Here is a 13,559-nt window from a genome sequence, read left to right as displayed (position 1 = left end):
ACAAATGCCATACTAATAATGGGAGCGTACCGGAACTTCTCAGCACAAATGTCATACTATTAATGGGAGAGTGCTTGCACTTCTCAGCACAAATGCCACACTAATAATGGGAGAGTGCCTGCACTTCTCAGCACAAATGCCATACTAATAATGGGAGAGTACCTGCACATTCTTTCATTTAAAAGGGAGAGTGCCTGCACTTCTCAGCTCAAATGCTATACTAATAATGAAAGAGTACCTGCACTTCTCAGCACAAATGCAATACTAATAATGGGAGATTGTCTGCACTTCTCAGCTCAAATGCCATACTAATAATGGGAGAGTTTGTGCACTTCGGAGCATAAATGCCATACTAATAATGGGAGAGTGCTTGCACTTCTCAGCACAAATGCCATACTAATAGTAGGAGAGTGCCGGCACTTCTCAGCACAAATGCCATACTAATAATGGGAGAGTGCTTGCACTTCTCGGCACAAATGCCAAACTAATAATGGGAGACTGTCTGCACTTCTCAGCACAAATGCCATACTAATAATGGGAGAGTGGCTGCACTTCCCAGCACAAATGCCATACTAATAATGGGAGAGTGCCTGCACTTCTCAGCACAAATGCCACACTAATAATGGGAGAGTGGCTGCACTTCTCAGCACAAATGCCACACTAATAATGGGAGAGTGCTTGCACTTCTCAGCACAAATGCCATACTAATAATGGGAGCGTACCGGAACTTCTCAGCACAAATGTCATACTATTAATGGGAGAGTGCTTGCACTTCTCAGCACAAATGCCACACTAATAATGGGAGAGTGCCTGCACTTCTCAGCACAAATGCCATACTAATAATGGGAGAGTGCCTGCACTTTTCAGCACAAATGCCATACTAATAATGGGAGAGTACCGGCACTTGTCAGCACAAATGCAATGCTAATGATGGGAGAGTACCGGCTCGTCTCAGTAGCACCCAGGTACTATAGAGTAGTAAGTACCTGCACTTCTATTTTCCCATTTACATCACTGAGTTTAGTGTTTCGGATAGCACCAAGGGTTAACAAGCCCTTGCCAGATATGTGTGTGCAACCATCCGGTCACGTTTACCGGATTCATTAAGTCACTTGAGTCGGAGTGCTTTGAAGCTGCCATGAGGTGTGTGAGCAAAACAAATATATAGAAAGAATGCACTCCATCCCTTGTTTGCATTCATAATTCGTGTATTCTGACCTCTGTTGGTGCATGCGATTAGATGCTGTGAACCGCCCCAGATCATAGCTTATACGTAAGTATACCTCAGGGCACATAACTCACCATATTCATCACATGAAAAGTGATGAAATAAGGAATTGTATAATTACTGGTATCATGTGATGAATATGGATAACTTAAGAGTCATTGGTTTAAAGAGAGGGATGTTTTCCCACACCGCAGTGCGACAGATGGGAGAGTGAGTTATGTGCCCTGAGGTATACTTACATGAGGTGTATGAGCTCATTGGAATCTCACAAATAGACAAATGACAAACCGTGGAGCGTATTCCGCTAAAGCTGTCCTGCTCATATGTAGGTCATTCATTTATCGCGATATGTGTATGGAGCGGGTTCTTCACGTTCCTTGTAAAGCACCATGTCACCAATCTGTACCATATCAACGCTTATATTGACACATACATAAGAACATATCTAAAGTTCTTCATTGGGAGATATGGACTCTCATTTAAGATACTCACACTGGACCCAAGAGAGCGGGATCCAAATCCCAAATGTCCTACTCATTTCATCCAATTTTGTTATCCTGATCCAATCCTGATTAAATCCCCCAGTGTTAAACTCTGCCTAGTCCTAGACCAACGCCAAATTCAGTACATTCCAAAAGTGCCTGGATATTGTTCGGTCCAGTGTAGTGCTTAACAAATGTTCCCACTTGCTCTTTGAGGCAATGATGATGTGGCTTAAATGTTAGAGCTGCCGACTTTGGCGCTGGGAAACCAAGTTGAAGTATCGGCGTCGGATCAACATCCTGTGATTCTGGGCGAATCACTTAATCTCCCTGTGCCTAAAAAATAAATCTGTCCTTGTGCTAATGTAACTGTTACTTATGTAAAGCACCCTAATTCCTTCTGGGAGAGTTGGCGCTATAGAAAAGTGCAGAAACAAGTACAGCTGCCTTAGCTCCATATCCCTGTTATTGCTATGTACTATATCGTGGTACCAGCCTGGGTCTGCGCCCACCCTTCACCCCGCGGCGCTCAGCACAATGGGAGGTACTCACTGGTTGTGGTAGTCCAGAGGGTCCGAGAGGCACAGCTCCGAGATCTCCATCAGTCCAGATAGGGCATCCCCTGGCAGACGATCGGGCACGGGGCTCTGTAGGTGTCGAGGTGCCAGCTGGGTGGAGTGTGATGGTGACAGGGAGCTCAGGGTAGAAGGGGGGAGAGGTTCAGGCAGAGGGGATCGAACACTGAGGTGAAAAGCGCCTAGTTATGAAACAAGGATTTCCCCGCACCCCCACATCCCACGAGGCTCCTGTAAACCCCCTTCCAGCGGGAGACTCCCAATTTTAAGCCACAAATAGTGTTCTTGTGGCTGCCCCCCACCTGAACTTGCCTCTGCTTCAGAAGAGGTGAATGGGGTAAATACATTCTCCCAATGGTTTATTTCCAGGCCCTAACATGGGGACACTCCTACAGAGCTTTGGGCTGCTCACTCTTAGGGCTGGCTGGAGGCTGCAGCAGTTTTATTTCAGTTTTATCTAGCTCAATCTTGACACGAAGATGTCAGAGTGCTTTACATGAACACCAGTTGCATTACAGACAGGCACATTATTGTGTTAGGCATGGGAGATGATGTGATTTGCCCAAATGCACAGGATGTTTGAGCGTCTCCACTGAGACTCGAGCCTGCTTCCCCAGCTCCAATGGCGGCCACTGTGAGAGAGGGGCATAGGTACCACCCACTTCCGTTCTACAAGCCTGCCTGAATTGCACCGACGGGTTATAGCAAAGCATGGCTCTGGAAATACTGCATCAGATGCCTTCGGGCTGATGTGTGTGTTAGGAAAGAAAGTTAAGACGTCTTAATGGTGCAAAGCACATGTTATAGCCAACAGCCATTTACCACTGGATCAAGCATGTAGAGAGAACTGTATGCTGCGCTCAGAGGGAGAGGTTATGGTTCAGCTGTGAGAGCTGCCGACTCGGGTGCTCGGGACAAGTGTTTGAGACTTGTTGTCGGCTCAACATTCGCAAAAATTAGCAAATACTTTAAATTTAAAATAAACGACGCAATTATTACCAAATAGCAGTTTTCTTCAGTTTTATTTAGCACGATCTTGACACGAAGATGTCAGAGTGCTTTACATGAGCACCAGTTGCATTACAGACAGGCCCATTATTGTGTTAGGCATGGGAGATGACGTGATTTGCCCAAAATCACAGAAAGCTTGAGTGTCTCCGCCGAGACTCGAGCATGCTTCCACAGCTCCAAGGGTGGCCACTCTGAGAGTGGGGCGTAGGTCCTGCCCACTTCCGTTCTACAACAAGCCTGCCTGTATTGCACCCTACACAATAGTACTGAGGGGTTATGGCAAAGCATGGCTCTTGAAATACTGCATTAGATGCCATCGGGCTGATATGTGTATTAGGAAAGAAAGTTAAGACGCCTTCATTGTGCAAAGCACATGTGAAAGCCAACAGCCATTTACCAATGGATCAAGCAATTAGAGAGAACGGTATGCTGCTTTCAGAGGGAGAGGTGATGGTTCAGTGGTGAGAGCTGCCGATTCGGGAGCTGTGGACCAGTGTTCGAACCTTGTCATTGGCGCAACGCAATTAGTAGCAGATCATTTAAATTAAAAATGAACAAATAAACGGACACAATTATTAGCAAAAACTTTAATTAACACGTTAAAAAAAAACTTATACGTGCGCGCTTGCCTCGAAGAGAAATTTTTTATCCATGTAGGGAAACACACTCAAACACACTTCAAACACACTCGGCATAGGCTGAAACATTTCAACGCTGTCAAAAAGCAAGGCATATTAAAAAATAGAGATCTCCCCAAAACTACAGACCCAAAAAAAGTGGACTATTACAAGTAAAGGGGCCAATAGCCATAGGCATGCACAACAGGAAAAAAGGAGGGACTTGAAACACTATTAGCCAATAGCAAGTAGTGAATTTTGAAAGACACACTCAATAACAAATAGTAAAAGGGAGGCGGGGACTCACCTACTAAAGCATATACTGCATGTCTCAACGAGACAGCGAATGCGCTGCCTAGGTGAGACCTAATATGTGAGAAGTTGGCCTGGTATATGCTGTCCACTAGTTATAGTGGGCACCGTGTACCAGTCCAAACAACCCATTATTGGTTGTAGGCTAAAGACACCCTTTGGGACTTAGGAAGTTCTAGGGCCAACACCCATGGGAGCACCAGAGTATTCGTGTTGCTTCACCCAGGGAAGCCGGGTGCATAGGTGTCAAATGGTGTCGCGTCGCGTTGTTGTTTTCAATGGGAGTTGGCAAAGAAGTGCTGCTGCCGGGAAGATGAGAAGTGTCTGAAGAGATCCAAGCCTGGATCAAAGATGAAAAGAACCTGAAAGCAGAGGGGACAGAGTCTGGGTCACTATCCAGTGACCAGGTAGGTGATAGGCAGATGCCCACCGATATCAGGTGATTTCAGGTGAAGGAGGTGAAGCTTGACTCTTCAACCACGAGGACCCAGAGGCAGCGAGGACAACCAGGAGCGGGATTCTAGATGTCCCATGAAGCATGTCGAGTGCTGCAGTGTTGGTGCCCGGATTGGACACAACAAGCCTTGGCAACAGCAACCCATCCAGAAACGAGAAAGATGCTTTGCTGCAGACCAGCAAGGTCTACGGGACTCACCACTTGGTTGGGAGTCAGGGAACATCTGGAGTAACCAGGGAAGCCCAAGGAAAAGCAAAGTTAGCCCCTCAAGGACCCACCACTCGACGGACCAGTGATCGCAAAGGGACCTCGAGAGGAAACACAAAATGGCAGCCCATGGGTCACTCGGGGTGATTAGGCCAACAATCTTCAGTGGATCTTCTGCTCGAGGTGGGGGCTACAAGTAACCCCAAGCATAACCTTCAAGAGACTTCGAGAAGTCAATGCACTTGCAAAAGTGCACGGTGACCAGGAGTTCCGGTTTCACGCTACTCACGAGGGCTGTGGGTCTCAGCTTTGCTGGGGACTTGGGTTGGCCTCTGAGATGTCTAGAAATCCTCTTTCTGGGCTGAAAATACTTTGGAGTCCGGCAGGAGCTTCAGAAATGCAGATCAGCAAAATGCTTTGTTGGTGCCTGCCAAGCAAGGGAGTCACTCCTTGACCCCAAGGGAGATTTCTTCAGTCCTCTAGTCTTGAGTAGAGTGTCAAAGTTCCAGGATTCAGCTTCAGAGTTTCATCCAGGGATATCTGAAGTTCTGGTTACAGAGGTTCCTTTCTTACACCTAAGGAAGGGGCTGGACTAGCTCTAGGGACCCACCTATGGGAGGGTTTGGAAAGAGGGGTGGCTACACACATTTCCTTTGTCCAGTTTCACACCAGATAAGGGGCTGGAAGCCCCTGAACTGGTTTGAGCTGGACTATGCAAAGGGACAACAAATGTGCCCCCAGTGCGGACTTCAAAGCTCTCAGAGAGTGCTCCCACCCAGCCCCAATACACATAGGCCTGTCTGGGAGGTGGTTACACCTCCCAGTGACATGAACCCTATTGTCCAGGCCTCCCCTGCTGGATTTTGTTTTGGTCAGCAGGCCAGACCCGTGCCTGTGGCTGCAGCATCCATTTTGTGATGCCAGGGCTCTATTAGATTTCTACCGGGTATACCAGTAGTGCCATGTGTCTCCCTATAGAAGGGTGGGATCATATCCTCACATCAAGAACTGATGTGGGGGTATGATTTCACGGTGTTTGACACCAAACACGACATGTTTCCGTTCAGCCAGTTCAAAGTTAGCATTAACCATTTAAGATATAATGCACTTAAAAGTATATGGTCAGGCTGCACCACTGGCAACCCCGGAGAAGAGATTCCGAAGGCTGCAGAGGGGCTCAGCTCATGCCTGGGCACCCTCTCACATATAACCAAGCATTCTGCCTTCAGGATTGTTAAGGCCTTCCATAGGAGTGACTGATAGTTTTGTATGTGCAGTGATCGGTGAGGTATAGTGAACCTGTTCCTCAGTAAGGGGGGCATGCACCACCTTACCCAGGCTGCAGTAGCAGACCTGTGGTGTCATTTTGGGTGGCATTACAGGGGTGGCATAATACATGCTTCAGCCCCTGGTAGGCCTCTAGGGTATCTATGCCCTGGGTACATAGTATACTATATCCTAGGGACTCACAAGGGTACCTCAGGATCCAATCTGTGGTGTACCTAAAGTACATGCAATCAATTTAGAGAGGAAGCAGCTAGGCTGAGGCCCTGATAGCAGGGTCCCAGCCAGACTAAAGTGAAACACCAGCAAAAAGTGGGGGTAAACATGTGAAGCAGATCCTACTCTCCTACACCTAAAAACTAGGTCTTTATGTTGTCCACCACTCCAGTTGCCTGGAGTATCTCATTTCAATAAAGAATATTCTACCTTAAAAATACCCAGATGTACATGAAATACCTTTTTTCCTAGGTCTTGTTTCTTCCTTCTGGGTAATCAAGTTGATATTATACAAGACAATTCTGATAGGAAAGCATTGATTCACTAAGGACTCATGTCAGATATATATTATTGGTAATTCAATTGCCAATGCAATTATTGCTTCAAATTCCATATCTAGGCAATGCATTTTTATAGTTACAAATATGTGCTTAAGGGATTATAGGATGTGTGTGCTGCACTGCCCTGTGCCAACATTCCCATAAATATGCCCCTTAGTGTCAGTGCAGTAGTCATCCGCAATCATTTTCCCTATTATTATGAATGCTGTTTACCACTGTTCTTATTGAGTACAGCGAATCCCTTTTGCTCTCCACTTCGAGGGATCTCTGGGAACAAATCAAAAGGCCTACTGAGTTTCTTTGGTAAAATTCACAACTATTTGTAGGTTTGCATAAATTAAAGCATTAAGAGGGCACTCACCTGGGATTTTTCTAAAACTACCGATCAAAGACAGCAATAGCTAACAAATGTATGACTCAAGCCATCGAGGTTAACGGACGAATGCTCAAGGCATACACATTTCAGACTGATGTTTCATCGCCTGCACATACACAAGAAATTGCAAATATTTAGATGTTTTAGACTACCATTGAAATTGCTTGTATTAGTCCCTAGAAAAAAAGTGATATTTTTAACTAATTGCACCTTACCAAGCTGTTTATTTTCAGGGAAACCAGGAAAATAGTTTTAATCTGCTCAAATTTTATGATATTGAGTCACTCGCTTTTGAAATATCTTTGATGTCTCAAAAGTGCAATTTGTTGAGGCTCTTGTTTTTGCTACTCAAACCATTCTAAATGTTCAAACGCAAAGGCCCATCTACTGATCTGCTTAACCTCCTTCCACAACATCTGCTCAACTGACAAACATTTCAATTTCGCGGACTGTGGCCTGGAAATTGGAAGGTGGTCTGATTGGATTTTTTAACTCAAAACAAGACTTTGGCCATCTCAGAGGTGAGGATTGGTTTGGTTTCTTCTATCAACACTACTGCATTTTTTGAAAGTTGAAGAGAGTGTAGAAGATCTATCCTGCACTACTAGGCACACATATAATAAAACAGGTTGTGTATGAATATTTAAATTACTGGTCATCCAAAATTCCAAGGAGTTTTGGGTGTCCTAGAGGTAGAAGGGGGTGAGTGGCCAAGCAAATGTATATGTCATACTGCAAAACCTGGAGAACTCTGTGGTCAAGAAAGTCTCACAATATGATCATAACAAATTCCATCAAGTGTTCTTGTATCATCCTTTAGATACATGGCCTCTGAGGAAAAAGCGTCAACACCTCAAAGGAGTAAAGTATCTAAAAGAATAAGAGTATAAGTTACAAACCATGAGGCAAACATATCAGCTAACAACCAAAACACTTTGGAACAATAATAAATGGGGGCTAGAGCAAATTTAGAGTAACCATTTCAAGATAAGTCCATGCCTGTAAAATTCAACATGATACAATCTGTTGACCAGAAGCCATGATTCCCAGAGTCGTCATCACAGTTGTGACCAAACCTATGCACTGTTAGTAATCGATGCCACTATTATCACATTTATGGTATTCGATTTACCAAGCTTAGGAGGATGAAAGGCAGAGTTTGTTTTGCTAGGATTCACACTCATGACATCGAGAGCATCACCAGTGTCAGGGGTGAGTGGTCGGCTCATTAGCCATCCTGCCAGCACTTCGAAAAAACTGCAATCACGATAATGCATTGGGACATGAGCCTCTGAGTAATTCAAACTTGCAATTGTGCTGTAACAAATGCATTGCAAAGCATACAACCACTGTTTGATCATTTAGTATGAAGTAAGAAAGAAAGGAGGGACCATTAAGGCCAAGAAACAAACTGCAAATCATTGGGGTTATTATGTTGCAGGGTAGTCACAACACTAGTATTTGAATTTAAATGTGGCTTTTTGTTCTACTTTAGAAGGGAGACTACACATCACTAAATTCAGAATTGTAAATCTCACTTAAAAGTTCGATATTCCTTTAAACTTCTATTACAAAGGGAAATAACATAAAAGAAATGTCAGAGAGTTATGCATTAGTAATAACTAAGAGGCTTATCAGACTTAGGGGCATATTTATCAAAGGTTTTCCGTCACCCTTGTGCCACGCAAGAAGAAACAGGGTGACTCAAAACCTAAATGAGATTTACTAACCTACACAAGCCCACCTTGCATGGCCATGTGTGGCTTGGTAAATCTAAAGTAACGCAAGGAAGCACAAGTTGGTGCCTTGCATAAGTTTGCCCTAGGAATAGGTTTGTTGGGTTGAGAGCGGGTGGTGCCATGTATCCACCCATGGATTTTGGCGCATTCCCTGGTTTACTTTGAGTGATAAAACTGGGAATGCGTCAAAATTCTACACCTTTCCAGGGGAGGCATAACAAGGAGAAATATGTTTATTTCTCCTCAGTTTTTCCTCATTCTACATGGGCTGCATTTGCCGCATTTTGCAGCACACAAAGAAATTAAAAAGCTTCAAAGGATTGTTTTTGTGCGGGAAGGTGTCCGTTTCTGCACAAAAACAATCCTGCCTGCAACACAGGGTATGTGCGTTGTTGCTAGGAAGCACTTAATGCCCCAGAGCACGGAGAGGATATGAATGATCCTTTTAATGTTAAATATGACACAATACTGCTTTGTCCCGCAATGGTGCCCAGCAAGGTGTCTTGCTGTGCTACACTGAGTTGCAGGACATTTTGGTAAATTTGCCCCTTGCTGCATAAGGCTTAGAGTGCCCCATCTGTGGTAACATTGTAGCACACATGCAAACAAAGTGCCTGAGGGAGAAATAAAAGTTCCCACCATTACTGTTAAAAAAAGTTTAATAAGCTTTATTGACAATGAATCATCATAAATCACAGGGCAAAAATGTATCAATATTTGAGAAAAACCAGCATGTGAAATAAAAGTATGCCATAAAACATAGCAGAAAGCTGTTTACCTTTTAGTGTTTACAGGGGAAAAGGGGAGGAGGGAAAGAAAGGGGGAAGAGATAATATATACTCTTTTAAATTTTACAATGCTAAAAACTACTAGAGAGAGGAAAGACAAAGAAATAAAAAGTCATGGAGGCTGGAAAGTTTCAGACCTATTACAGGAGACCTGAGTGGTGGAGATCTTATTTAAATAAATAGTTAGAGGTAACCAAAATAGGTCTCTACATGTAGATTACAATAGGAGGCAAAAGCAATATCCAACCTATGATAATGACATACCATGTTCCACCAAGACTTAACTGAGAGCTTATTAGAGCATTTCCAATTGAGTGTAATTTGTTGAAAAGCTAAAGCTAACATGAGATCAAACAGCCCGTGTTTATGCGACACCAACCCAAGTGACTCTGATAGACTTCCCATAAAGAGAAGAGTGTTTGATAAAGGAATAAGTCAATTAAAAATAATCGAGATTCGAGACCAAACTTGTACACAAAAAGAAGCGATGTGGGAGCATGGAAACAGGAGGTGGCACAGTTCAGCTAAAGAGTGGTCGCAGGACCAGCAGGTCTTATAATTAGAACGCGAGAAATTATCAGTGGAAAGGGGGTAAAAAATAGTCTATGGTATAGAAAAGACATAGATTTAGTGGTTAATGTAGATCTAGAGATTTTTAACTATCTAGTCAATATTTTGCCCCAAAAATCAGTGCTCCATTCACAACCCAAATCTGTTTCCCATGCAAGTTCCAACTTAGTTTTGGGCTGCTCCAGATCGGTAGAATTAAAGAATTTATAAATCAGGGAGGCTTTTGGAGATGCAGATAAAATCCTTAGAAGCGGATCATGTATAGACAAGGAATCCTCAGACTCATCACTCACCATGAACTGCCAGATCAACGCCGTCGCCTCCAGCTGCTTCAACACCCTCCACATCCTCCGCAAGACCTTCAAGTGGATACCCACTGAGTCAAGAAAGACAGTCACCCACGCACTCATCACCAGCAGACTGGACTACAGAAACGCAGTCTATGCCGGCATCGAGAAATCCCTACTCCGCAAACCCCAGACAATACAGAACACTGCCGCTAGACTTGTCTTCGGAATCTCCTGGCACAAACACATCACCCAGCACCTACGAAGACTCCACTGGCTCCCCGTGAAAAAAATAGTCACCTTCAAAATCCTCACCCACGCCTACAAATGCCTACACAACAATGGACCCAAATACCTCAACAACAGAATCGACTTCCACATCCCCAAAAGAAAGCTCCGAGCCTCCAACCTCGCACTGGCCGAAACCCCATGCATCCACAGAGCCAGAGCAGGTGGAAGATCCTTCTCCCACATTGGAGCCAAGACCTGGAACGAGCTACCGGCAGACATCAGACGAGCCCCATCCTTGAACACCTTCAGGAAGACCCTCAAGACTTGGCTCTTTGGCTAGACTGATCTATGGACCTCCCTCCGCAGCACCTTTAGACCCTCACGGGTGAGTAGCGTGCTTAAAGTTCCCTGATTGATTGATAGATGGGTAGGGAGAATTTATGTAAAAATGAGCGGGAACATTTAAAATTGGGGAAAAGAACAAGGAGAGATGCCATCAAATATGTCCTGAACCCAGATAATACTCTTAGTTCTCCAAGAGTACCAAGACAAAGGTCTATTGTTAATGACGAGAAGACGATTATGCCAAAGAGGATAACGCAAAAAAAGTGTTTCTAGAGATTATCTTTTGGTTGACAGATAGGTCTTAACAGTGAGCAAGTATATTTAAATAGTGGAAGAGATGTGATATTGGTTTTATCCGTAAAGGTGACAATCTCTGAGATAGTGAAAAGGGGAAAATAATCAGCGTTCAATGCAAACCCATGAAGGGGTGAAAGAGGAAAAACCTGTATGGAGCCAGTAAGAAGCTTGTTTCAAACAAAAAGCTTTATGATACAACCTAATGTTTGGAAAGTTCACAACTCCGGCAGTTTTTATTTTTTTAAGATGAGATAAAGAGATTCTGGATTTTTATTATACCATAAAATTTTGGAAAGGAGAGAGTCAAGTTTTTTTTAAATACATGGAAGGAATGTGAACTGGGATCATTGAAATAATGTATAATATATTAGGAGTGACCATCATTTTGATAGAATAAAGGCGTCCCCACCAAGAAAAAAAAAGAGGAGGAGAGTAGTTTGGAAATATGATGAAGACTTTCTTTCATGTTTATGTTAACTGAATCCAAAATGAGATTAGTAAACCATAAACCTAGGTATTTAATTCTGGAGCTATTCCAATGAAATCCAGTTGTGTCAAAGTGATGTTTGAAGGAAAAGTTGGTTATAGGAAGAATTTCCATTTTGTCAGAGTTGATCTTATAACCAGATACCGCTGGAAAATTCGAAAATTCTTGTAATAACGGGGACTAGAAAATTTCTGGGTTTGATAGGAAGAGTAGAATGTCATCTGCTTATGCAGAAACTTTAAAGTGATGATCTCCATATAAAAATCCAGAAATAGAAGAGTTATGACGAATGTGAGTCACAAAGGGTTCGAGAGATAAAATAAAAAGAAGAGGAGATAAGGGGCAACATTGACCGACACCGCGAAGAAGTGGAAAATGTTTTGAAAAAAGACCATTAACAATAATAGAAGCAGTAGGAGTCGAATAGAATAATGAAACCAGGGAAAAAAATGTAGGTCGAAAACAATGCCAATTAAGTGCTTTAAATAAAAACGACCAGTCAACTCTATCGAAAGCTTTTCCTGCATCGATAGATACAGCAGCGAGGGAATAGGATAAAGTGGGTGCTTTATTTAATCAATTGAAAAATAACCGAGATTTATCAGAAGTTAATCTGTCTTTGATGAAAACACACTGTTCTGGACGAATTACATGGGGTAGGACTGATTCAAGACATAATGCTAATAATTTAGCAAAAATTGTATAATCTACATTTATCGAAGATATGTGACGTCAATTTTTGCAGAGCTTAGGATCTTTGTCATCTTTTTGAATGAGGCAAATAGAGGCTTCCAGAAAAGTACCGCTCACCTCACCAATATTGCGGAAATGTTGAAAGAGATTAAAGAGTAAGAGTTTTGAAAAATGCAAGTAAAATTCTACTGAAAAACCGTCCGGACCAGGAGATTTATTTTTCTTTAGTGAATTTAGAGAGCAAGTAATCGCCTGGAGCGATATATGTCTGATTCTAGGGACTTGAAGTCCAGATCTGTGGATGAAGGGGTAGGAATACTACTAAGATAGGAATCAATAAGATTGTCTGATGCGGGTGCTTCTGGAGTATATAGATTTTTATTTGTCCATCTTCTCAGTGGATAGTGTCTATTAGGACTCTTTCTTTCATGGACTTTAGATAGTTAGCTAAGAGTGATCCAACCTTGTTATGACCCCCATAATACCGGGCACTGTCACGTAGAGTAATAGAAGAAGCATTGTCAGTAGAAATCTTGCTAAACTCCAATTTCTCACGAATAAGCTTCTGCAGAATGGAGTCTGATGAGGAAGTATAAAATTGATGTTCTAAGTGCTTCATATTGGCTAGCAAGGTCTTATGTTGAGTGAGGGTATATTTCTTCTTTCTGGATACGAAATCAATGATGACGCCTCGGGCAGTAGCCTAGAAGGTGTTCCAACCCAAAGCAGGAGATACAAATGGACCCTCATTAAAAGAAAATAATTCTTCCGCAAAGGAAGTGAAAGAGGAGGAAAAAGCTGGATCTTGTAAAAGGAAATTGTCAAATCTCCATCTAGAGGATTTGGGCAGCGGACGGTGCAAGTCAAAATCAGCAATCACGAAGAATGATCTGAGATCAAAATGGGTTCAATCGAAGGAGAAATGATATTTTCAGCTAAGGGTTTGGATATGAAGATGGAATCTAAACGAGTTATGTAACCATGAGGAGGAGAAAAAAAGGACAATTCTGTTTGAT

Source organism: Triturus cristatus, chromosome 4_2 (assembly GCF_964204655.1).
Source record: "Triturus cristatus chromosome 4_2, aTriCri1.1, whole genome shotgun sequence".
NCBI classification, from domain to species: Eukaryota; Metazoa; Chordata; class Amphibia; order Caudata; family Salamandridae; genus Triturus; species Triturus cristatus.
This window is presented reverse-complemented; position numbering follows the sequence as displayed.